This window comes from Tachypleus tridentatus, chromosome 3 (genome assembly GCF_004210375.1).
Source record: "Tachypleus tridentatus isolate NWPU-2018 chromosome 3, ASM421037v1, whole genome shotgun sequence".
Lineage (NCBI taxonomy): Eukaryota > Metazoa > Arthropoda > Merostomata > Xiphosura > Limulidae > Tachypleus > Tachypleus tridentatus.
Genome location: NC_134827.1, coordinates 39,789,784 through 39,814,759, shown reverse-complemented (window position 1 = coordinate 39,814,759; position 24,976 = coordinate 39,789,784). Strand labels below are relative to the sequence as shown.

The window sequence follows — 24,976 nt, the reverse complement described above, 5'->3', positions numbered from 1 at the left end:
CCTGCTAGTTCCAGGTTCATCTTCTTGGTTGTCATTACCAGTCACCCTGCTAGTTCCAGGTTCATCTTCTTGGTTGTCATTACTAGTCACCCTGCTAGTTCCAGGTTCATCTTCTTGGTTGTCATTACTAGTCACCCTGCTAGTTCCAGGTTCATCTTCCTGGTTGTCATTACCAGTCAGATTGGTAGTTCCAGGTTCATCTTCCTGGTTGTCATTACTAGTCACCCTGTTAGTTCCAGGTTCATCTTCTTGGTTGTCATTACTAGCCACCCTGCTAGTTCCAGGTTCATCTTCTTGGTTGTCATTACCAGTCACCCTGCTAGTTCCAGGTTCATCTTCTTGGTTGTCATTACCAGTCGCCCTGCTAGTTCCAGGTTCATCTTCTTGGTTGTCATTACCGGTCGCCCTGCTAGTTCCAGGTTCATCTTCTTGGTTGTCATTACCGGTCGCCCTGCTAGTTCCAAGTTCATCTTCTTGGTTGTCATTACCGGTCACCCTGCTAGTTACAGGTTCATCTTCCTGGTTGTCATTACTGGTCACCCTGCTAGTTCCAGGTTCATCTTCTTGGTTGTCATTACCAGTCACCCTGCTAGTTCCAGGTTCATCTTCTTGGTTGTCATTACCAGCCACCCTGTTAGTTCCAGGTTCATCTTCTTGGTTGTCATTACCGGTCGCCCTGCTAGTTCCAGGTTCATCTTCTTGGTTGTCATTACCGGTCACCCTGCTAGTTACAGGTTCATCTTCTTGGTTGTCATTACCGGTCACCCTGCTAGTTACAGGTTCATCTTCTTGGTTGTCATTACCAGTCACCCTGCTAGTTCCAGGTTCATCTTCCTGGTTGTCATTACTAGCCACCCTGCTAGTTCCAGGTTCATCTTCTTGGTTGTCATTACTAGCCACCCTGTTAGTTCCAGGTTCATCTTCTTGGTTGTCATTACCAGTCACCCTGTTAGTTCCAGGTTCATCTACTTCGTTGTCATTACCAGTCATCCTGATAGTTCCAGGTTCAACTTCTTGGTTGTCATTACTAGTCACCCTGCTAGTTCCAGGTTCATCTTCTTGGTTGTCATTACCAGTCACCCTGCTAGTTACAGGTTCATCTTCTTGGTTGTCATTACTAGTCACCCTGCTAGTTCCAGGTTCATCTTCTTGGTTGTCATTACCAGTCACCCTGCTAGTTACAGGTTCATCTTCTTGGTTGTCATTACTAGCCGCCCTGCTAGTTCCAGGTTCATCTTCTTGGTTGTCATTACCAGTCACCTTGCTAGTTCCAGGTTCATCTTCTTGGTTGTCATTACCAGTCACCCTGCTAGTTCCAGGTTCATCTTCTTGGTTGTCATTACTAGTCACCCTGCTAGTTCCAGGTTCATCTTCCTGGTTGTCATTACTAACCACCCTGCTAGTTCCAGGTTCATCTTCTTGGTTGTCATTACTAGTCACCCTGCTAGTTCCAGGTTCATCTTCTTGATTGTCATTACTAGTCACCCTGCTAGTTACAGGTTCATCTTCTTGGTTGTCATTACTAGTCACCCTGCTAGTTACAGGTTCATCTTCTTGGTTGTCATTACCAGTCACCCTGCTAGTTCCAGGTTCATCTTCTTGGTTGTCATTACCAGTCACCCTGCTAGTTCCAGGTTCATCTTCTTGGTTGTCATTACCAGTCACCCTGCTAGTTCCAGGTTCATCTTCTTGATTGTCATTACTAGTCACCCTGCTAGTTACAGGTTCATCTTCTTGGTTGTCATTACTAGCCACCCTGCTAGTTCCAGGTTCATCTTCTTGATTGTCATTACCAGTCACCCTGCTAGTTACAGGTTCATCTTCCTGGTTGTCATTACCAGTCACCCTGCTAGTTACAGGTTCATCTTCCTGGTTGTCATTACCAGTCACCCTGCTAGTTCCAGGTTCATCTTCTTGATTGTCATTACCAGTCACCCTGCTAGTTCCAGGTTCATCTCCCTGGTTGTCATTACCAGTCACCCTGCTAGTTCCAGGTTCATCTCCCTGGTTGTCATTACCAGTCACCCTGCTAGTTCCAGTTTCATCTTCTTGGTTGTCATTACCAGTCACCCTGCTAGTTCCAGGTTCATCTTCTTGGTTGTCATTACCAGTCACACTGCTAGTTCCAGGTTCATCTTCTTGGTTGTCTTTACCAGTCACACTGCTAGTTCCAGGTTCATCTTCTTGGTTGTCATTACCAGTCACCCTGCTAGTTCCAGGTTCATCTTCTTGGTTGTCATTACCGGTCACCCTGCTAGTTACAGGTTCATCTTCCTGGTTGTCATTACTGGTCACCCTGCTAGTTCCAGGTTCATCTTCTTGGTTGTCATTACCAGTCACCCTGCTAGTTCCAGGTTCATCTTCCTGGTTGTCATTACTAGCCACCCTGCTAGTTCCAGGTTCATCTTCTTGGTTGTCATTACCAGTCACCCTGCTAGTTCCAGGTTCATCTTCTTGGTTGTCATTACTAGCCACCCTGTTAGTTCCAGGTTCATCTTCTTGGTTGTCATTACCAGTCACCCTGCTAGTTCCAGGTTCATCTTCTTGGTTGTCATTACTGGTCACCCAGCTAGATCCAGGTTCATCTTCTTGGTTGTCATTACCAGTCACCCTGCTAGTTCCAGGTTCATCTTCCTGGTTGTCATTACTAGCCACCCTGCTAGTTCCAGGTTCATCTTCTTGGTTGTCATTACCAGTCACCCTGTTAGTTCCAGGTTCATCTTCTTGGTTGTCATTACTAGTCACCCTGCTAGTTCCAGGTTCATCTTCCTGGTTGTCATTACTGGTCACCCAGCTAGTTCCAGGTTCATCTTCTTGGTTGTCATTACCAGTCACCCTGCTAGTTCCAGGTTCATCTTCCTGGTTGTCATTACTAGCCACCCTGCTAGTTCCAGGTTCATCTTCTTGGTTGTCATTACCAGTCACCCTGTTAGTTCCAGGTTCATCTTCTTGGTTGTCATTACTAGTCACCCTGCTAGTTCCAGGTTCATCTTCTTGGTTGTCATTACCAGTCACACTGCTAGTTCCAGGTTCATCTTCTTGGTTGTCATTACCAGTCACCCTGCTAGTTCCAGGTTCATCTTCTTGGTTGTCATTACCAGTCGCCCTGCTAGTTCCAGGTTCATCTTCTTGGTTGTCATTACCAGTCGCCCTGCTAGTTCCAGGTTCATCTTCTTGGTTGTCATTACCAGTCACCCTGCTAGTTCCAGGTTCATCTTCTTGGTTGTCATTACCGGTCACCCTGCTAGTTACAGGTTCATCTTCCTGGTTGTCATTACTGGTCACCCTGCTAGTTCCAGGTTCATCTTCTTGGTTGTCATTACCAGTCACCCTGCTAGTTCCAGGTTCATCTTCCTGGTTGTCATTACTAGCCACCCTGCTAGTTCCAGGTTCATCTTCTTGGTTGTCATTACCAGTCACCCTGCTAGTTCCAGGTTCATCTTCTTGGTTGTCATTACTAGCCACCCTGTTAGTTCCAGGTTCATCTTCTTGGTTGTCATTACCAGTCACCCTGCTAGTTCCAGGTTCATCTTCTTGGTTGTCATTACCGGTCACCCTGCTAGTTACAGGTTCATCTTCCTGGTTGTCATTACTGGTCACCCAGCTAGTTCCAGGTTCATCTTCTTGGTTGTCATTACCAGTCACCCTGCTAGTTCCAGGTTCATCTTCCTGGTTGTCATTACCAGTCACCCTTCTAGTTCCAGGTTAATCTTCTTGGTTGTCATTACTAGCCACCCTGTTAGTTCCAGGTTCATCTTCTTGGTTGTCATTACTAGCCACCCTGCTAGTTCCAGGTTCATCTTCTTGGTTGTCATTACCAGTCACCCTGCTAGTTCCAGGTTCATCTTCTTGGTTGTCATTACCAGTCACCCTGCTAGTTCCAGGTTTATCTTCCTGGTTGTCATTACCAGTCACCCTGCTAGTTCCAGGTTCATCTTCTTGGTTGTCATTACTAGCCACCCTGCTAGTTACAGGTTCATCTTCTTGGTTGTCATTACTAGCCACCCTGCTAGTTACAGGTTCATCTTCTTGGTTGTCATTACTAGCCACCCTGCTAGTTACAGGTTCATCTTCTTGGTTGTCATTGCTAGCCACCCTGCTAGTTACAGGTTCATCTTCTTGGTTGTCATTACTAGTCAGATTGTTAACATCCTCTTGTCTCATCTCCTCTTCATCTCACATTTGAATGTCACTTGACTCTTTTGTTATCTTCTGAGCTATACGAGTCAGGCGCATCATGAAGTACATATAGAAACTAGGGTTATTACTTTCCACTTGAGATGTGAACATGGTTGGCATGCCATTGTTTAGCATTCTTGTTGGTTAATGAAGGGATAAGTGGCACGTACTGATGAAAACCATATATCAACATCAGGTGGGAAGACAATAAATATTTTCCAACTCGTTTTACTTATGTGCATCATGAGTGATAATTCTGGATGACAAAGGGAAATATTTGTCCCAGTCACAGTGTAATGGGGTGGGAACACTGGGAAATAAACATCTCAACTGCAGTGACAAATAATTAAAACAATTCTGACTTTATGGGCACCCTCTTCTGGAAATGCCACAAGGTTTTTCTAAGTAACATTAAAAATTTGATGAAGCAACTTTACTGTCAATGTACGTCAATGAAATCAGTATTATAAAGTACATTATCATTCATTGTTTCATATTAACTAAGATTTATTTATTATTATTCCATTTATTTAAAAAAAAAAACTATTATTTTCTTTTGCTGTCCTGTGGTGTATGAATGTTTAACTTCTGGTCTATGATATTTGAACTGCCTCCTACCTACAACAGACATCTAAACATAGACAGAAACTAGGCTAATTGCTCTGTTTATATATCCTTTTAAATTCTTTATGGCAAGTTCCAAGAAAGGGAAACAAACGTATTAAAATTCTTGACAGAAGCCACACCCACTTCTTACATTCACCTATACTTATTTGTATCGATGTTCGTAACTAGCATTGTTACCGCCCTTGCTCACATTATCTTTGTCAATTAAATTTTATTTAGGTTTTAATATATATTTAATTTCGTTTCAAAATGCATATTTTAAATATTTTGTTTCTTAAAATTGTAATATAAACTTTTCCTCAATTGATGAGGCTTGATGTAGTACATGTGCACAACAATTATGTCTGCTAAAGTTAAAGTATGTCTGCCTAGGATGTCGTAACATTGAGCATGGATACCCACCAGTGCATAACATCATAAATAATAATGCTGAAGGATAAGAAAAGAAAAGAAAACATCACAAAACAATTATGTGTGAAAATTTAAAGAATTACAATTAATCCTTTTCAGACGAGTCATGAGTCGTAGGCCAGGTTGTTCCATTTAAGTTGCACTCAAAAGTTTATCAAATTCATATTATATGGATATATATCAATAAGTTTGATATCAAACTGTAGATTATAATTCAAATGCAAGTATTATAGACTATTAAGAAACACAGCTAAATGATGGTATTATACACTATTAAGAAACGCAGCTAAATGTTGGTATTATATACTATTAAGAAATGCAGCTAAATGTTGGTATTATATACTATTAAGAAACGCAGCTAAATGTTCGTATTATATACTATTAAGAAATGCAGCTAAATGTTGGTATTATAGACTATTAATAAACGCAGCTAAATGTTGGTATTATAGACTATTAATAAACGCAGCTAAATGTTGGTATTATAGACTATTAAGAAATGCAGCTAAATGTTGGTATTATAGACTATTAAGAAACACAGCTAAATGTTGGCATTATATACTATTAAGAAATACAGGTAAATGTTAGCATTATATACTATTAAGAAACAAAGCTAAATATTGGTATTATATACTGTTAAGAAACAAAGCTAAATATTGGTATTATATACTGTTAAGAAACAAAGCTAAATATTGGTATTATATACTATTAAGAAATACAGGTAAATGTTAGCATTATATACTATTAAGAAACACAGCTAAATGTTGGTATTATATACTATTAAGAAACACAGCTAAATGTTGGTATTATATACTATTAAGAAACACAGCTAAATGTTGGTATTATATACTATTAAGAAACGCAGCTAAATGTTGGTATTATATACTATTAATAAATGCAGCTAAATGTTGGTATTATATACTATTAAGAAATGCAGCTAAATGTTGGTATTATAGACTATTAAGAAATGCAGCTAAATGTTGGTATTATATACTATAAAGAAACACAGCTAAATGTTGGTATTATATACTATAAAGAAACACAGCTAAATGTTGGTATTATATACTATTAAGAAACACAGCTAAATGTTGGTATTATATACTATTAAGAAACACAGCTAAATGTTGGTATTATATACTATTAAGAAACACAGCTAAATGTTGGTATTATATACTGTTAATAAACACAGCTAAATGTTGGTATTATATACTATTAAGAAACGCAGCTAAATGTTCGTATTATATACTATTAAGAAATGCAGCTAAATGTTGGTATTATAGACTATTAATAAACGCAGCTAAATGTTGGTATTATAGACTATTAATAAACGCAGCTAAATGTTGGTATTATATACTATTAAGAAATGCAGCTAAATGTTGGTATTATATACTATTAATAAACCCAGCTAAATGTTGGTATTATATACTATTAAGAAATGCAGCTAAATGTTGGTATTATAGACTATTAAGAAATGCAGCTAAATGTTGGTATTATATACTATAAAGAAACACAGCTAAATGTTGGTATTATAGACTATTAAGAAACACAGCTAAATGTTGGCATTATATACTATTAAGAAATACAGGTAAATGTTAGCATTATATACTATTAAGAAACAAAGCTAAATATTGGTATTATATACTGTTAAGAAACAAAGCTAAATATTGGTATTATATACTGTTAAGAAACAAAGCTAAATATTGGTATTATATACTATTAAGAAACACAGCTAAATGTTGGTATTATATACTATTAAGAAACAAAGCTAAATGTTGGTATTATATACCATTAAGAAACGCAGCTAAATGTTGGTATTATATACTATTAATAAATGCAGCTAAATGTTGGTATTATATACTATTAAGAAATGCAGCTAAATGTTGCTATTATAGACTATTAAGAAATGCAGCTAAATGTTGGTATTATATACTATAAAGAAACACAGCTAAATGTTGGTATTATATACTATAAAGAAACACAGCTAAATGTTGGTATTATATACTATAAAGAAACACAGCTAAATGTTGGTATTATATACTATTAAGAAACACAGCTAAATGTTGGTATTATATACTATTAAGAAACACAGCTAAATGTTGGTATTATATACTGTTAATAAACACAGCTAAATGTTGGTATTATATACTATTAAGAAACGCAGCTAAATGTTGGTATTATATACTATTAAGAAACAGCTAAATGTGGGTATTATATACTATTATGAAACGCAGCTAAATGTCGGTATTATATACTATTAAGAAACGCAGCTAAATGTCGGTATTATATACTATTAAGAAACACAGGTAAATGTTGGTATTATATACTATTAAGAAACAAAGCTAAATGTTGGTATTATATACTATTAAGAAACGCAGCTAAATGTTGGTATTATATACTATTAAGAAACGCAGCTAAATGTTGGTATTATATACTATTAAGAGACGCAGCTAAATGTTGGTATTATATACTATTAAGAAACGCAGCTAAATGTTGGTATTATATACTATTAAGAAACACAGCTAAATGTTGGTATTATATACTATTAAGAAACACAGCTAAATGTGGGTATTATATACTATTATAAAATGCAGCTAAATGTGGGTATTATATACTATTAAGAAACACAGGTAAATGTTGGTATTATATACTATTAAGAAACACAGCTAAATGTTGGTATTATATACTATTAAGAAACGCAGCTAAATGTCAGTATTATATACTATTAAGAAACACAGCTAAATGTTGGTATTATATACTATTAAGAAAGAAAGCTAAATGTTGGTATTATATACTATTAAGAAACCCAGCTAAATGTTGGTATTATATACTATTAAGAAACACAGCTAAATGTTGGTATTATATACTATTAAGAAAGAAAGCTAAATGTTGGTATTATATACTATTAAGAAACGCAGCTAAATGTTGGTATTATATACTATTAAGAAACGCAGCTAAATGTTGGTATTATATACTATTAAGAGACGCAGCTAAATGTTGGTATTATATACTATTAAGAAACACAGCTAAATGTTGGTATTGTATACTATTAAGAAACGCAGCTAAATGTTGGTATTATATACTATTAAGAAACACAGCTAAATGTGGGTATTATATACTATTAAGAAACGCAGCTAAATGTGGGTATTATATACTATTATGAAACGCAGCTAAATGTCGGTATTATATACTATTAAGAAACAAAGCTAAATGTTGGTATTATATACTATTAAGAAACGCAGCTAAATGTTGGTATTATATACTATTAAGAAACGCAGCTAAATGTTGGTATTATATACTATTAAGAAACGCAGCTAAATGTTGGTATTATATACTATTAAGAAACGCAGCTAAATGTTGGTATTATATACTATTAAGAAACACAGCTAAATGTCAGTATTATATACTATTAAGAAACACAGCTAAATGTTGGTATTATATACTATTAAGAATGAAAGCTAAATGTTGGTATTATATACTATTAAGAAACAAAACTAAATGTTGGTATTATAGACTATTAAGAAAAGCAGCTAAATGTTGGTATTATTTACTATAAAGAAACACAGCTAAATGTTGGTATTATAGACTATTAAGAAACACAGCTAAATGTTGGCATTATATACTATTAAGAAATACAGGTAAATGTTAGCATTATATACTATTAAGAAACACAGCTAAATGTTGGCATTATATACTATTAAGAAACAAAGCTAAATGTTGGTATTATATACTATTAAGAAACAAAGATAAATATTGGTATTATAGACTATTAAGAAACACAGCTAAATGTTGGTATTATATACTATTAAGAAACACAGCTAAATGTTGGTATTATATACTATTAAGAAACACAGCTAAATGTTGGTATTATATACTATTAAGAAACACAGCTAAATGTTGGTATTATATACTATTAAGAAACACAGCTAAATGTTGGTATTATATACTATTAAGAAACACAGCTAAATGTGGGTATTATATACTATTATGAAACGCAGCTAAATGTCGGTATTATATACTATTAAGAAACACAGGTAAATGTCGGTATTATATACTATTAAGAAACACAGGTAAATGTCGGTATTATATACTATTAAGAAACACAGCTAAATGTTGGTATTATATACTATTAAGAAACGCAGCTAAATGTTGGTATTATATACTATTAAGAAACGCAGCTAAATGTTGGTATTATATACTATTAAGAAACGCAGCTAAATGTTGGTATTATATACTATTAAGAAACACAGCTAAATGTCAGTATTATATACTATTAAGAAACACAGCTAAATGTTGGTATTATATACTATTAAGAATGAAAGCTAAATGTTGGTATTATATACTATTAAGAAACAAAGCTAAATGTCGGTATTATATACTATTAAGAAACGCAGCTAAATGTCGGTATTATATACTATTAAGAAACGCAGCTAAATGTCGGTATTATATACTATTAAGAAACGCAGCTAAATGTGGGTATTATATACTATTAAGAAACACAGCTAAATGTTGGTATTATATACTATTAAGAAACACAGCTAAATGTTGGTATTATATACTATTAAGAAACACAGCTAAATGTTGGTATTATATAGTATTAAGAAACACAGCTAAATGTTGGTATTATATACTATTAAGAAACAAAGCTAAATGTCGGTATTATATACTATTAAGAAATGCAGCTAAATGTCGGTATTATATACTATTAAGAAACGCAGCTAAATGTCGGTTTTTGGGTTTAATGTAGTATATTAAATGGAGCACCAGTTCAAATTATACGTTTGTGATGTCAAAATACCAAGTCTAAAGTTCCTTGGTTCAGGCTAAGTTTGTGATGTCAAAATACCAAGTCTAAAGTTCCTTGGTTCAGGCTACGTTTGTGATGTCAAAATACCAAGTCTAAAGATCCTTGGTTCAGGCTACGTTTGTGATGTCAAAATACCAAATCTAAAGATCCTTGGGTTCAGGCTAATTCTTCATATCCCATGAGTCTGCATCCAGTTACAGAAACATAAGACCTATCCTTTGGTCTTATTTTTACGGTACACAAATTAGCCACAGTGGTAATGTTACAAAATATGTGTCAGAACATGTCTTTGTTTCTATTTAATATATTTTGTACCAAAAACACAGTGTGAGAAAAGCCCAAATGTAGATTTATGTAAAAGGTATGATGCTACCTTAATACATTAAAACAAATATTTAAGTACATTATAAATAAAAGAAACCCAAGAATTTCAATTTGCTCAGAATTAGAGTCTTAATGGGTTTTGATACCTGACACACAAGCTGGGCTGATGTGGTCTTTCCAATTCCAGGTGGACCAGATAGAAGAGCAGCTTTGAAAAATGACCCATCATCTGCAGCTCCACCCCATCGAGCTTCAGAAGATAAAGATAAGACTAGTAACCAAGAACAAGGTTAAAGATCTTAAAATATTTATGTTTCACAAAATTTTAATATTTTGAAATCTTTGGAATAATGAATGAATTTATAACTTACATTAAGTGATACCTATTCTTTCTTTTTAATCAAAACACAAATCACATTAGTTAAAAATGTACTGCCTCCTCACAGTAAATAACAAAATGTAGAAATTGAAACACACAAGTTAGTAACAAACATGTTTGGGAAGAAAGGATCATTCATAAAGAACACTACACTTACGAGGCTGTGGTTTTTTCCCAGAACTCCGGTTTTTATACCAGTTTGTTAACCACTTCATCAACTTATTGACATTGCTTCTTTCTCCTTGCTGGCCAATTATCTGCTTCGTTGATGTAGGTCTGTATTTATCTACCCACATTTTATAGTCTTCTCCCTAATATTAATTAGATTACATAAAAATCTATTACTTTTGTATTTCAAATACTTTGAATTTTTTACACAAAGAATATTCGATTTTTACCAGTATTTTCTTTTAAGTCAATTCTAAACTTAAATATAAGAGAGACTTTTGCAGGAAAACAGACGTTTTTTAGAGACAATTTTCAATCATAAATATTCTTACATTAAACAAGAGATCTCACGTGGCAGACCTTCTTACATTAAACTAGAGATCTCAGGTGGCAGACCTTCTTACATTAAACTAGAGATCTCACGTGGCAAATCATCTTACATTAAACTAGAGATCTCACGTGGCAGACCTTCTTACATTAAACTAGAGATCTCACGTGGCAAATCATCTTACATTAAACTAGAGATCTCACGTGGCAGACCTTCTTACATTAAACTAGAGATCTCAGGTGGCAGACCTTCTTACATTAAACTAGAGATCTCACGTGGCAGACCTTCTTACATTAAACTAGAGATCTCACGTGGCAGACCTTCTTACATTAAACTAGAGATCTCAGGTGGCAGACCTTCTTACATTAAACTAGAGATCTCACGTGGCAGACCTTCTTACATTAAACTAGAGATCTCACATGGCAGACCTTCTTACATTAAACTAGAGATCTCACGTGGCAAACCTTCTTACATTAAACTAGAGATCTCACATGGCAGACCTTCTTACATTAAACTAGAGATCTCACGTGGCAGACCTTCTTACATTAAACTAGAGATCTCACGTGGCAGACCTTCTTACATTAAACTAGAGATCTCACGTGGCAGACCTTCTTACATTAAACTAGAGATCTCACGTGGCAGACCTTCTTACATTAAACTAGAGATCTCACGTGGCAGACCTTCTTACATTAAACTAGAGATCTCACGTGGCAGACCTTCTTACATTAAACTAGAGATCTCACGCATTGGCAGACCTTCTTACATTAAACTAGAGATCTCACGTGGCAGACCTTCTTACATTAAACTAGAGATCTCAGGTGGCAGACCTTCTTACATTAAACTAGAGATCTCACGTGGCAGACCTTCTTACATTAAACTAGAGATCTCAGGTGGCAAATCATCTTACATTAAACTAGAGATCTCACATGGCAGACCTTCTTACATTAAACTAGAGATCTCATGTGGCAGACCTTCTTACATTAAACTAGAGATCTCAGGTGGCAGACCTTCTTACATTAAACTAGAGATCTCACGTGTCAGACCTTCTTACATTAAACTAGAGATCTCACATGGCAGACCTTCTTACATTAAACTAGAGATCTCACGTGGCAGACCTTCTTACATTAAACTAGAGATCTCACGTGGCAAATCATCTTACATTAAACTAGAGATCTCACATGGCAGACCTTCTTACATTAAACTAGAGATCTCATGTGGCAGACCTTGTTACATTACACTATTAAATTTACTGTATTATTACTTATATAATTCTAGATCCTTCTTATTTTTAATACCCCATAGTCCAGTACATCATTTTCTAAATGGGGTACATTAGAAAATTAAACTTTAAAAACTTTTATGAGCAGAAATGCAACAATGGTGTTACCCTACAACCAGACTGAAAAGAATCAGGTTGTTACATGCTAACCTTGATTCTATCCACAGTTTCTTCTGGTTTGTATTTCTTACAAAAAAGAATTAGGTTGTTAGATGCTAACCTTGATTCTATCCACAGTTTCTTCTGGTTTGTATTTCTTACAAAAAAGAATCAGGTTGTTACATGCTAACCTTGATTCTATCCATAGTTTCTTCTGGTTTGTATTTCTTACAAAAAAGAATTAGGTTGTTAGATGCTAACCTTGATTCTATCCACAGTTTCTTCTGGTTTGTATTTCTTACAAAAATGAATTAGGTTGTTACATGCTAACCTTGATTCTATCCACAATTTCTTCTGGTTTGTATTTCTTACAAAAATGAATTAGGTTGTTACATGCTAACCTTGATTCTATCCAGTTTCTTCTGGTTTGTATTTCTTACAAAAAAGAATTAGGTTGTTAGATGCTAACCTTGATTCTATCCACAGTTTCTTCTGGTTTGTATTTCTTACAAAAATGAATTAGGTTGTTAGATGCTAACCTTGATTCTATCCACAGTTTCTTCTGGTTTGTATTTCTTACAAGATTGATCTGGAGGGCTGTAATGCTCTTCACTTTTACGCTTCCTCATTTCTGGTTTAACAGCAGAGTCTAGATTTCTTGAGGTGTCTTTCAGTGAGGACTTAACTGGAGTTCTTGATTGTTTTAATGGACTTTTTGATGTTTTGTGTCCTGGTAAAGTTTTGATCAACTCCAAAAATTCGTCCTCATTTATTTGTTTTGTACCAAGATTCTCTGCCTATAGAAAGAAAAACACTTATTAAAAAGATGTATATCTCTACCAATATATTCTTGTCCCCAAACAAGAGCCAGAGCATGTATTACATGAGAGATAAGTTTTCTTTCCAGTACAAAAAGGATTGAAAGTCACCAAGGCTAAGCATGGTATACAAACTTAATTTTAACAACAACTAAACCAGCTTCACCAGGAATTCACCAGTAATGAATCAGATTGAGTGTAACTGGAAACTGAAGTATCAGATTTCAGATTAAAAATTATAAAAGTACAAAAACAAAACAAACTTTTGAGAAGTTTTAATTGTTAAATATCTACATAAATCTGACAAAAAAAAATATTCTTTGATCTGTAGCAAACCAAATGTAAGAGAACTCACACTACAGTCTCTACTGAGGAAAAGTTAGCAGTTATGTCTACATAAAGTTTCTATGTTTGTATATTATTTTATCTTATATTTTCACAGTATAATGATTTATGAAGTTATACAACAATTCACAGGATGGTGTTTAAGATAAAATTAAGTTCACAACAACCAATTATGTCCAACACCAACTGATACCAATAGCATATCTGTTCTGTGTCCACCATGGGTGTTTATCACCAACTTTTACCATTTAAGTCCTCGAGTTTACCACTGAGATACGAGCTTTGTTTCTGGTTAAGCATAAAATTACACAATATGAAAACATATATCTAATGAACTAAGTAGCACAGTGAAAGATTAACCTTTAAACATATGTCTGATTAACCCTTTTGAGATGGGTCACAGGTCAAAGGTCATTTTGCTTGTTGTCTTGCATTCAAAATTTTATTGAACTACTACTTTATGAATTTATGTCAATATGTTTAGAATCAAACTAGAGCTTATCAAAGTTTAATTATACATGAACTAACTTCCTACTTTAAAGAACACATCTGAATATAGATTCTAGTATAGTATATTTAATGCAGAGCTGTTTAAAATTAGATTTTGTGACGTCAAAATACTAAGTTTATAATTTTATACAAATTAGGAATTCAAGTTACTAAATTTGACAAGTTAGAATATAAAATAAGGACCTTGTATGTTTTTATTTTGTTGAGATATAGCTCATGTACTGAACCAAACACAGTGGCTTCTGTCAGGTCTTTTCATTTTTAGAAATGGTCCGTTATATACTCTTACTACAGAATATGGTATGTGAATAACCAATTAATAGCCCAGAATTTCTCCAGAATGGTTTTCTCAACAATCTTCATCTTTGATAAGGCTTTCACATTCTTTCGATCCAAAATTTTAATGAGGTAGGTTGTGTCTTTAGTCTGCTCAGAGTTTCATATTTTACGAAATCTAAATAAATCTTAGTTACTACAGTTAATAAATGATAGTGGAATTCTATGGTATCAGTGTAGTTATTTATAAGTATTCAACTGTAAAAATAAAACCTACAAAACATTTTGTTTGATATCCTCCACATACAAAATTTTAAAAGGCTTAGCAACTCATGTCCAACAACAGCCGAGTACAAAGGTCATAGTGAGAAGAAATACTTTTCTAAACTTGATTTGTTGTCCTATATTTTAAGAAAAATAAATTTCATAATTTATTTCTAAATAGTAGTATATAACGTATAATAATTGAAATGTGACTATATATTACAAAATACTGGTTCACTAAAATACAGACAACTCAGGGAAGACTAAAGTTGTATATAACTGAATATGTAAAAAGTGCACATGCACCAAGTCAATGTGAGTTATGTAATGTTAGCTAGACATGACTGGAAGGTCTATACACTAATGAATTATACATAAATGTATAACATTATGACACTTAAGCTACTTAGACTAAACAGTGGTATTGTTGTGTTATAATTTGTAACTGTTTTAGCATGAAAAAAACTATTTTATAATAATTTTATGATGGTTACAAGATTAGTCAGGTAACAGACACCACATAGAATCCAAAAAATAACAAAATATAAAACTGAAAACAAATGTTTGAAATGTATTTAGCAGGTTGTTGATATTTTTGGGATGAAGAATAGCTTTTAATCATAACATGAAGACATTTTGCACTTGTATTAGTAACAAAACAGACTATTTTCAGAAAGAAATCTCTAGTAAACAAATTTCATTAAAAAATCTGATTTTTTGTACACAAAATACTAGTAATATTTATTAAAAGTCTTACAAATTTTGCAAAGTTACATATGCTGTATCAAAAGTTACAGTATAATTACTTAACATGTAGAAATGTGTAGATACATACCAAACTCACAGCAAAAGGGCTACCCAAGGAACACAGTGAGAGATTAACTTGCAAACACGATATGTCCGATTAACTAAACAAAGTAGTAGACACATATTCATTCTTTGCATGCAAACTCTCACCAAAAACACCTCGTCTGTATTTCGAATGGTGGTGCACCCAATAAAACTGGGATGTTATACAAATTTCAACTTATTTCAAAAGCAAGATAGTTTTTCTCAGGAAGTAATAAAACAAAACAAAGTGAAATAAAGATAACATCAACTCAAGAATCACAGAAAACAAAAGATGAAGAAAAAAGAGTGTTCTAAGATTTCTGTCACTAATAACTTCACCAGGGACATTAAAGGTTAATCAATATCATATCTGTGAAGTCAGAACCAGGAGGAATACTTATGTACTTCAAGCAACAGCTGTCAATATGAATCTTCAATATGTACGTGAACCCACAAATGGTGGATTAACCAATGACTAAAGAACAAACACCACACATCTGATGTTATAATTTGACTCGCATCACTGTTTTAATTAACAACCTTATTCTCACATAAAGAACAAACACCACACGTCTGATGTTATAATTTGACTCACATCACTGTTTTAATTAACAACCTTATTCTCACATAAACAAACACCACACGTCTGATGTTATAATTTGACTCACATCACTGTTTTAATTAACAACCTTATTCTCACATAAAGAACAAACACCACACATCTGATGTTATAATTTGACTCGCATCACTGTTTTAATTAACATTATTCTCACATAAAGAACAAACACCACACATCTGATGTTATAATTTGACTCACATCACTGTTTTAATTAACAACCTTATTCTCACATAAAGAACAAACACCACACATCTGATGTTATAATTTGACTCACATCACTGTTTTAATTAACAACATTATTCTCACATAAAGAACAAACACCACACATCTGATGTTATAATTTGACTCACATCACTGTTTTAATTAACATTATTCTCACATAAAGAACAAACACCACACATCTGATGTTATAATTTGACTCACATCACTGTTTTAATTAACAACCTTATTCTCACATAAAGAACAAACACCACACATCTGATGTTATAATTTGACTCACATCACTGTTTTAATTAACATTATTCTCACATAAAGAACAAACACCACACATCTGATGTTATAATTTGACTCACATCACTGTTTTAATTAACAACCTTATTCTCACATAAAGAACAAACACCACACATCTGATGTTATAATTTGACTCACATCACTGTTTTAATTAACAATCTTATTCTCACATAAAGAACAAACACCACACATCTGATGTTATAATTTGACTCACATCACTGTTTTAATTAACAACCTTATTCTCACATAAAGAACAAACACCACACATCTGATGTTATAATTTGACTCACATCACTGTTTTAATTATTATTCTCACATTAGGAACAAACACCACACGTCTGATGTTATAATTTGACTCGCATCATTGTTTTAATTAACATTATTCTCACATAAAGAACAAACACCACACGTCTGATGTTATAATTTGACTCACATCACTGTTTTAATTAACAACCTTATTCTCACATAAAGAACAAACACCACACGTCTGATGTTATAATTTGACTCACATCACTGTTTTAATTAACATTATTCTCACATAAAGAACAAACACCACACGTCTGATGTTATAATTTGACTCACATCACTGTTTTAATTAACAACATTATTCTCACATAAAGAACAAACACCACACATCTGATGTTATAATTTGACTCACATCACTGTTTTAATTAACAACCTTATTCTCACATAAAGAACAAACACCACACATCTGATGTTATAATTTGACTCACAACACTGTTTTAATTATTATTCTCACATTAGGAACAAACACCACACGCCTGATGTTATAATTTGACTCACATCACTGTTTTAATTAACATTATTCTCACATAAAGAACAAACACCACACATCTGATGTTATAATTTGACTCACATCACTGTTTTAATTAACAACCTTATTCTCACATAAAGAACAAACACCACACATCTGATGTTATAATTTGACTCACATCACTGTTTTAATTAACATTATTCTCACATAAAGAACAAACACCACACATCTGATGTTATAATTTGACTCACATCACTGTTTTAATTAACAACATTATTCTCACATAAAGAACAAACACCACACATCTGATGTTATAATTTGACTCACATCACTGTTTTAATTAACATTATTCTCACATAAAGAACAAACACCACACATCTGATGTTATAATTTGACTCACATCACTGTTTTAATTAACAACCTTATTCTCACATAAAGAACAAACACCACACGTCTGATGTTATAATTTGACTCACATCACTGTTTTAATTAACAACCTTATTCTCACATAAAGAACAAACACCACACATCTGATGTTATAATTTGACTCACATCACTGTTTTAATTAACAACATTATTCTCACATAAAGAACAAACACCACACGTCTGATGTTATAATTTGACTCACATCACTGTTTTAATTAACAACCTTATTCTCACATAAAGAACAAACACCACACATCTGATGTTATAATTTGACTCACATCACTGTTTTAATTAACAACCTTATTCTCACATAAAGAACAAACACCACACGTCTGATGTTATAATTTGACTCACATCACTGTTTTAATTAACAACATTATTCTCACAACATAAAGAACAAACACCACACGTCTGATGTTATAATTTGACTCACATCACTGTTTTAATTAACAACCTTATTCTCACATAAAGAACAAACACCACACATCTGATGTTATAATTTGACTCACATCACTGTTTTAATTAACAACCTTATTCTCACATAAAGAACAAACACCACACGTCTGATGTTATAATTTGACTCACATCACTGTTTTAATTAACATTATTCTCACATAAAGAACAAACACCACACGTCTGATGTTATAATTTGACTCACATCACTGTTTTAATTAACAACATTATTCTCACATAAAGAACAAACACCACACATCTGATGTTATAATTTGACTCACATCACTGTTTTAATTAACATTATTCTCACATATAGAACACCACACATCTGATGTTATAATTTGACTCACATCACTGTTTTAATTAACATTATTCTCACATAAAGAACAAACACCACACATCTGATGTTATAATTTGACTCACATCACTGTTTTAATTAACATTATTCTCACATAAAGAACAAACACCACACATCTGATGTTATAATTTGACTCACATCACTGTTTTAATTAACAACCTTATTCTCACATAAAGAACAAACACCACACGTCTGATGTTATAATTTGACTCACATCACTGTTTTAATTAACATTATTCTCACATAAAGAACAAACACCACACATCTGATGTTATAATTTGACTCACATCACTGTTTTAATTAACAACATTATTCTCACATAAAGAACAAACACCACACATCTGATGTTATAATTTGACTCACATCACTGTTTTAATTAACATTATTCTCACATAAAGAACAAACACCACACATCTGATGTTATAATTTGACTCACATCACTGTTTTAATTAACAACCTTATTCTCACATAAAGAACAAACACCACACATCTGATGTTATAATTTGACTCACATCACTGTTTTAATTAACATTATTCTCACATAAAGAACAAACACCACACATCTGATGTTATAATTTGACTCACATCACTGTTTTAATTAACAACCTTATTCTCACATAAAGAACAAACACCACACATCTGATGTTATAATTTGACTCACATCACTGTTTTAATTAACAATCTTATTCTCACATAAAGAACAAACACCACACATCTGATGTTATAATTTGACTCACATCACTGTTTTAATTAACAACCTTATTCTCACATAAAGAACAAACACCACACATCTGATGTTATAATTTGACTCACATCACTGTTTTAATTATTATTCTCACATTAGGAACAAACACCACACGTCTGATGTTATAATTTGACTCACATCACTGTTTTAATTAACATTATTCTCACATAAAGAACAAACACCACACATCTGATGTTATAATTTGACTCACATCACTGTTTTAATTAACATTATTCTCACATAAAGAACAAACACCACACGTCTGATGTTATAATTTGACTCGCATCATTGTTTTAATTAACATTATTCTCACATAAAGAACAAACACCACACGTCTGATGTTATAATTTGACTCACATCACTGTTTTAATTAACAACCTTATTCTCACATAAAGAACAAACACCACACGTCTGATGTTATAATTTGACTCACATCACTGTTTTAATTAACATTATTCTCACATAAAGAACAAACACCACACGTCTGATGTTATAATTTGACTCACATCACTGTTTTAATTAACAACATTATTCTCACATAAAGAACAAACACCACACATCTGATGTTATAATTTGACTCACATCACTGTTTTAATTAACATTATTCTCACATAAAGAACAAACACCACACATCTGATGTTATAATTTGACTCACATCACTGTTTTAATTAACAACCTTATTCTCACATAAAGAACAAACACCACACGCCTGATGTTATAATTTGACTCACATCACTGTTTTAATTAACATTATTCTCACATAAAGAACAAACACCACACATCTGATGTTATAATTTGACTCACATCACTGTTTTAATTAACAACCTTATTCTCACATAAAGAACAAACACCACACGTCTGATGTTATAATTTGACTCACATCACTGTTTTAATTAACATTATTCTCACATAAAGAACAAACACCACACGTCTGATGTTATAATTTGACTCACATCACTGTTTTAATTAACAACATTATTCTCACATAAAGAACAAACACCACACATCTGATGTTATAATTTGACTCGCATCACTGTTTTAATTAACATTATTCTCACATAAAGAACAAACACCACACATCTGATGTTATAATTTGACTCACATCACTGTTTTAATTAACATTATTCTCACATAAAGAACAAACACCACACATCTGATGTTATAATTTGACTCACATCACTGTTTTAATTAACAACCTTATACTCACATAAAGAACAAACACCACACATCTGATGTTATAATTTGACTCACATCACTGTTTTAATCAACAACCTTATTCTCACATAAAGAACAAACACCACACATCTGATGTTATAATTTGACTCACATCACTGTTTTAATTAACAACCTTATTCTCACATAAAGAACAAACACCACACATCTGATGTTATAATTTGACTCACATCACTGTTTTAATTAACAACATTATTCTCACAACATAAAGAACAAACACCACACGCCTGATGTTATAATTTGACTCACATCACTGTTTTAATTAACAACCTTATTCTCACATAAAGAACAAACACCACACATCTGATGTTATAATTTGACTCACATCACTGTTTTAATTAACAACCTTATTCTCACATAAAGAACAAACACCACACGCCTGATGTTATAATTTGACTCACATCACTGTTTTAATTAACAACATTATTCTCACAACATAAAGAACAAACACCACACGTCTGATGTTATAATTTGACTCACATCACTGTTTTAATTAACAACCTTATTCTCACATAAAGAACAAACACCACACATCTGATGTTATAATTTGACTCACATCACTGTTTTAATTAACAACCTTATTCTCACATAAAGAACAAACACCACACATCTGATGTTATAATTTGACTCACATCACTGTTTTAATTATCAACCTTATTCTCACATAAAGAACAAACACCACACGCCTGATGTTATAATTTGACTCACATCACTGTTTTAATTAACAACCTTATTCTCACATAAAGAACAAACACCACACGTCTGATGTTATAATTTGACTCACATCACTGTTTTAATTAACAACCTTATTCTCACATTTTCAGTTGAATTTTTACTTTTCCTAGTTATTCTTGACATCCTCTATTTAGATATGTTGAATTCATATTTCTATCCACCACAAGGAATTAATGTAATAAACAGTATTTGTTTATACTTCAACCCTATGTCAGTAGTAATATCTCACTTTTTTAAACAGTATTTCTTTATACGTCAACCCTCTATCAGTAGTAATATCTCATATTTTTAAACAGTATTTCTTTATACTTCAACCCTCTGTCAGTAGTAATATCTCACTTTTTTAAACAGTATTTATACGTCAACCCTCTGTCAGTAGTAATATCTCACTTTTTTAAACAGTATTTCTTTATACGTCAACCCTCTGTCAGTAGTAATATCTCACTTTTTTAAACAGTATTTCTTTATACGTCAACCCTCTGTCAGTAGTAATATCTCACTTTTTTAAACAGTATTTCTTTATACGTCAACCCTCTGTCAGTAGTAATATCTCACTTTTTTAAACAGTATTTCTTTATACGTCAACCCTCTGTCAGTAGTAATATCTCACTTTTTAAACAGTATTTCATTATATCGCCAACCCTCTGTCAGTAGTAATATCTCTTTTTTAAACAGTATTTCTTTATATCGCCAACCCTCTGTCAGTAGTAATATCTCACTTTTTTAAACAGTATTTCTTTATATCGTCAACCCTCTGTCAGTAGTAATATCTCACTTTTTTTAAACAGTATTTCTTTATATCGCCAACCCTCTGTCAGTAGTAATGTCTCACTTTTTTAAACAGTATTTCTTTGTACGCCAACCCTCTGTCAGTAGTAATATCTCACTTTTTTAAACAGTATTTCTTTATACGTCAACCCTCTATCAGTAGTAATATCTCACTTTTTAAGCAGTATTTCTTTATACTTCAACCCTCTGTCAGTAGTAATATCTCACTTTTTTAAACAGTATTTCTTGATATGTCAACCCTCTGTCAGTAGTAATATCTCACTTTTTTAAACAGTATTTCTTTATACGTCAACCCTCTGTCGGTAGTAATATCTCACTTTTTTAAACAGTATTTCTTGATACGTCAACCCTCTGTCGGTAGTAATATCTCACTTTTTTAAACAGTATTTCTTGATACGTCAACCCTCTGTCAGTAGTAATATCTCACTTTTTTTAAACAGTATTTTTTATATCGTCAACCCTCTGTCAGTAGTAATATCTCACTTTTTTAAACAGTATTTCTTTATATCGCCAACCCTCTGTCAGTAGTAATATCTCACTTTTAAACAGTATTTCTTTATACGCCAACCCTCTGTCAGTAGTAATATCTCACTTTTTTAAACAGTATTTCTTGATACGTCAACCCTCTGTCAGTAGTAATATCTCACTTTTTTAAACAGTATTTCTTTATACGTCAACCCTCTGTCAGTAGTAATATCTCACTTTTTTAAACAGTATTTCTTTATACGTCAACCCTCTGTCAGTAGTAATATCTCACTTTTTTAAACAGTATTTCTTTATACGTCAACCCTCTGTCAGTAGTAATATCTCATTTTTTTAAACAGTATTTCTTTATATACGTCAACCCTCTGTCAGTAGTAATATCTCACTTTTTTTAAACAGTATTTCTTTATATCGCCAACCCTCTGTCAGTAGTAATATCTCACTTTTTTAAACAGTATTTCTTTATACGTCAACCCTCTATCAGTAGTAATATCTCACTTTTTTAAACAGTATTTCTTTATATCGTCAACCCTCTGTCAGTAGTAATATCTCACTTTTTTAAACAGTATTTCATTATACGTCAACCCTCTGTCAGTAGTAATATCTCACTTTTTTAAACAGTATTTCTTTATACGTCAACCCTCTATCAGTAGTAATGTCTCACTTTTTTAAACAGTATTTCTTTATACGTCAACCCTCTGTCAGTAGTAATATCTCACTTTTTTAAACAGTATTTCTTTATACGTCAACCCTCTATCAATAGTAATGTCTCATTTTTTTAAACAGTATTTCTTTATATCGCCAACCCTCTATCAATAGTAATGTCTCATTTTTTTAAACAGTATTTCTTTATCGTCAACCCTCTATCAGTAGTAATGTCTCACTTTTTTTAAACAGTATTTTTTATATCGCCAACCCTCTGTCAGTAGTAATATCTCACTTTTTTAAACAGTATTTCTTTATACGTCAACCCTCTATCAATAGTAATGTCTCATTTTTTTAAACAGTATTTCTTTATACGTCAACCCTCTATCAATAGTAATGTCTCATTTTTTTAAACAGTATTTCTTTATACGTCAACCCTCTATCAGTAGTAATGTCTCACTTTTTTAAACAGTATTTCTTTATCGCCAACCCTCTGTCAGTAGTAATATCTCACTTTTAAACAGTATTTTTTTTATCGTCAACCCTCTATCAGTAGTAGTGTCTCATTTTTTTAAACAGTATTTCTTTATACGTCAACCCTCTGTCAGTAGTAATCTCATTTTTTTAAACAGTATTTCTTTATACGTCAACCCTCTATCAGTAGTAGTGTCTCATTTTTTTAAACAGTATTTCTTTATACGTCAATCCTCTGTCAGTAGTAATCTCATTTTTTTAAACAGTATTTCTTTATACGTCAACCCTATGTCAGTAGTAATGTCTCACTTTTTCTAGTTTAGCTGGGCCGGCATCTCGACCAATGAGAAGATAGGTTGTTTTCCTGCTCACGGACTGTGTTAGCTTTCCACCATACTTTTCAACCAGCTCTTTCACTTGGTCTCGCCCAGTGATTCCAATACTCCTGTTGTCACAAAAGTTAAGCCCAAAAGCAGCCGTCTTCTCCCTTAGTCAACGATAAAAAACAAACAAACATAAGTACTGAAACAGAGAATAGTAATTTCACAGCTGCATAACGTTCAATCAGTCTCATCAAAACAAACTGTTTTCAGTGATTACAGATGTACTGTAGTTATAAGTACATTTATCAACATATCTTTCTCTGTCATAAGCTAAGTGATGTCCCATGAGAATTACTAATGGTTAGTAAACTTAAAACTAACTCATCTCTTAATCCAACAACCACAGTTTGGTAAGTAATATTACTAACAGCTAATGGTAATGAAAAATTACATTTAACGTTTGTCATTATAAAAATTAAATTTATTATTTGAAAAATATTACATTTTTGTTCAATTATAGTTTGTCCTGCATCACCTATTTCAGTTAGAAAACTTTTCCCAAAGTGATGTGTTAAGAAAATTAACCACAGATAGCATATTAATAAACTAAACTTAATATTACACCATTAGTATATCATAAAATATTAACTAATAATCTATATTGTTATGGTATACAAGTTTTAAGTTCTTAATTATACCAAGCAATATTTTTTAAAAACCATGAATTTCCCCTGGTATGACACACAACATATTTTTATCAACCATCTTG

The 24,976-nt window shown here is 32.9% G+C and overlaps 1 pseudogene across 1 annotated transcript in view; it reads right to left on the bottom strand.

Annotated features, from left to right (window-relative positions):
* Positions 1–24,976, bottom strand: part of LOC143246739 (replication factor C subunit 1-like) — an 83,324-nt pseudogene that overhangs the window by 32,674 nt on the left and 25,674 nt on the right. Inside the window, exons 11-14 of the transcript XR_013026122.1 lie at positions 24,194–24,371; positions 13,135–13,392; positions 10,879–11,032; positions 10,489–10,592 (exon numbers count right to left, since the gene is read on the bottom strand). The product of XR_013026122.1 is annotated as a replication factor C subunit 1-like (transcript). The remainder of the gene's footprint in view (positions 1–10,488; positions 10,593–10,878; positions 11,033–13,134; positions 13,393–24,193; positions 24,372–24,976) is intronic.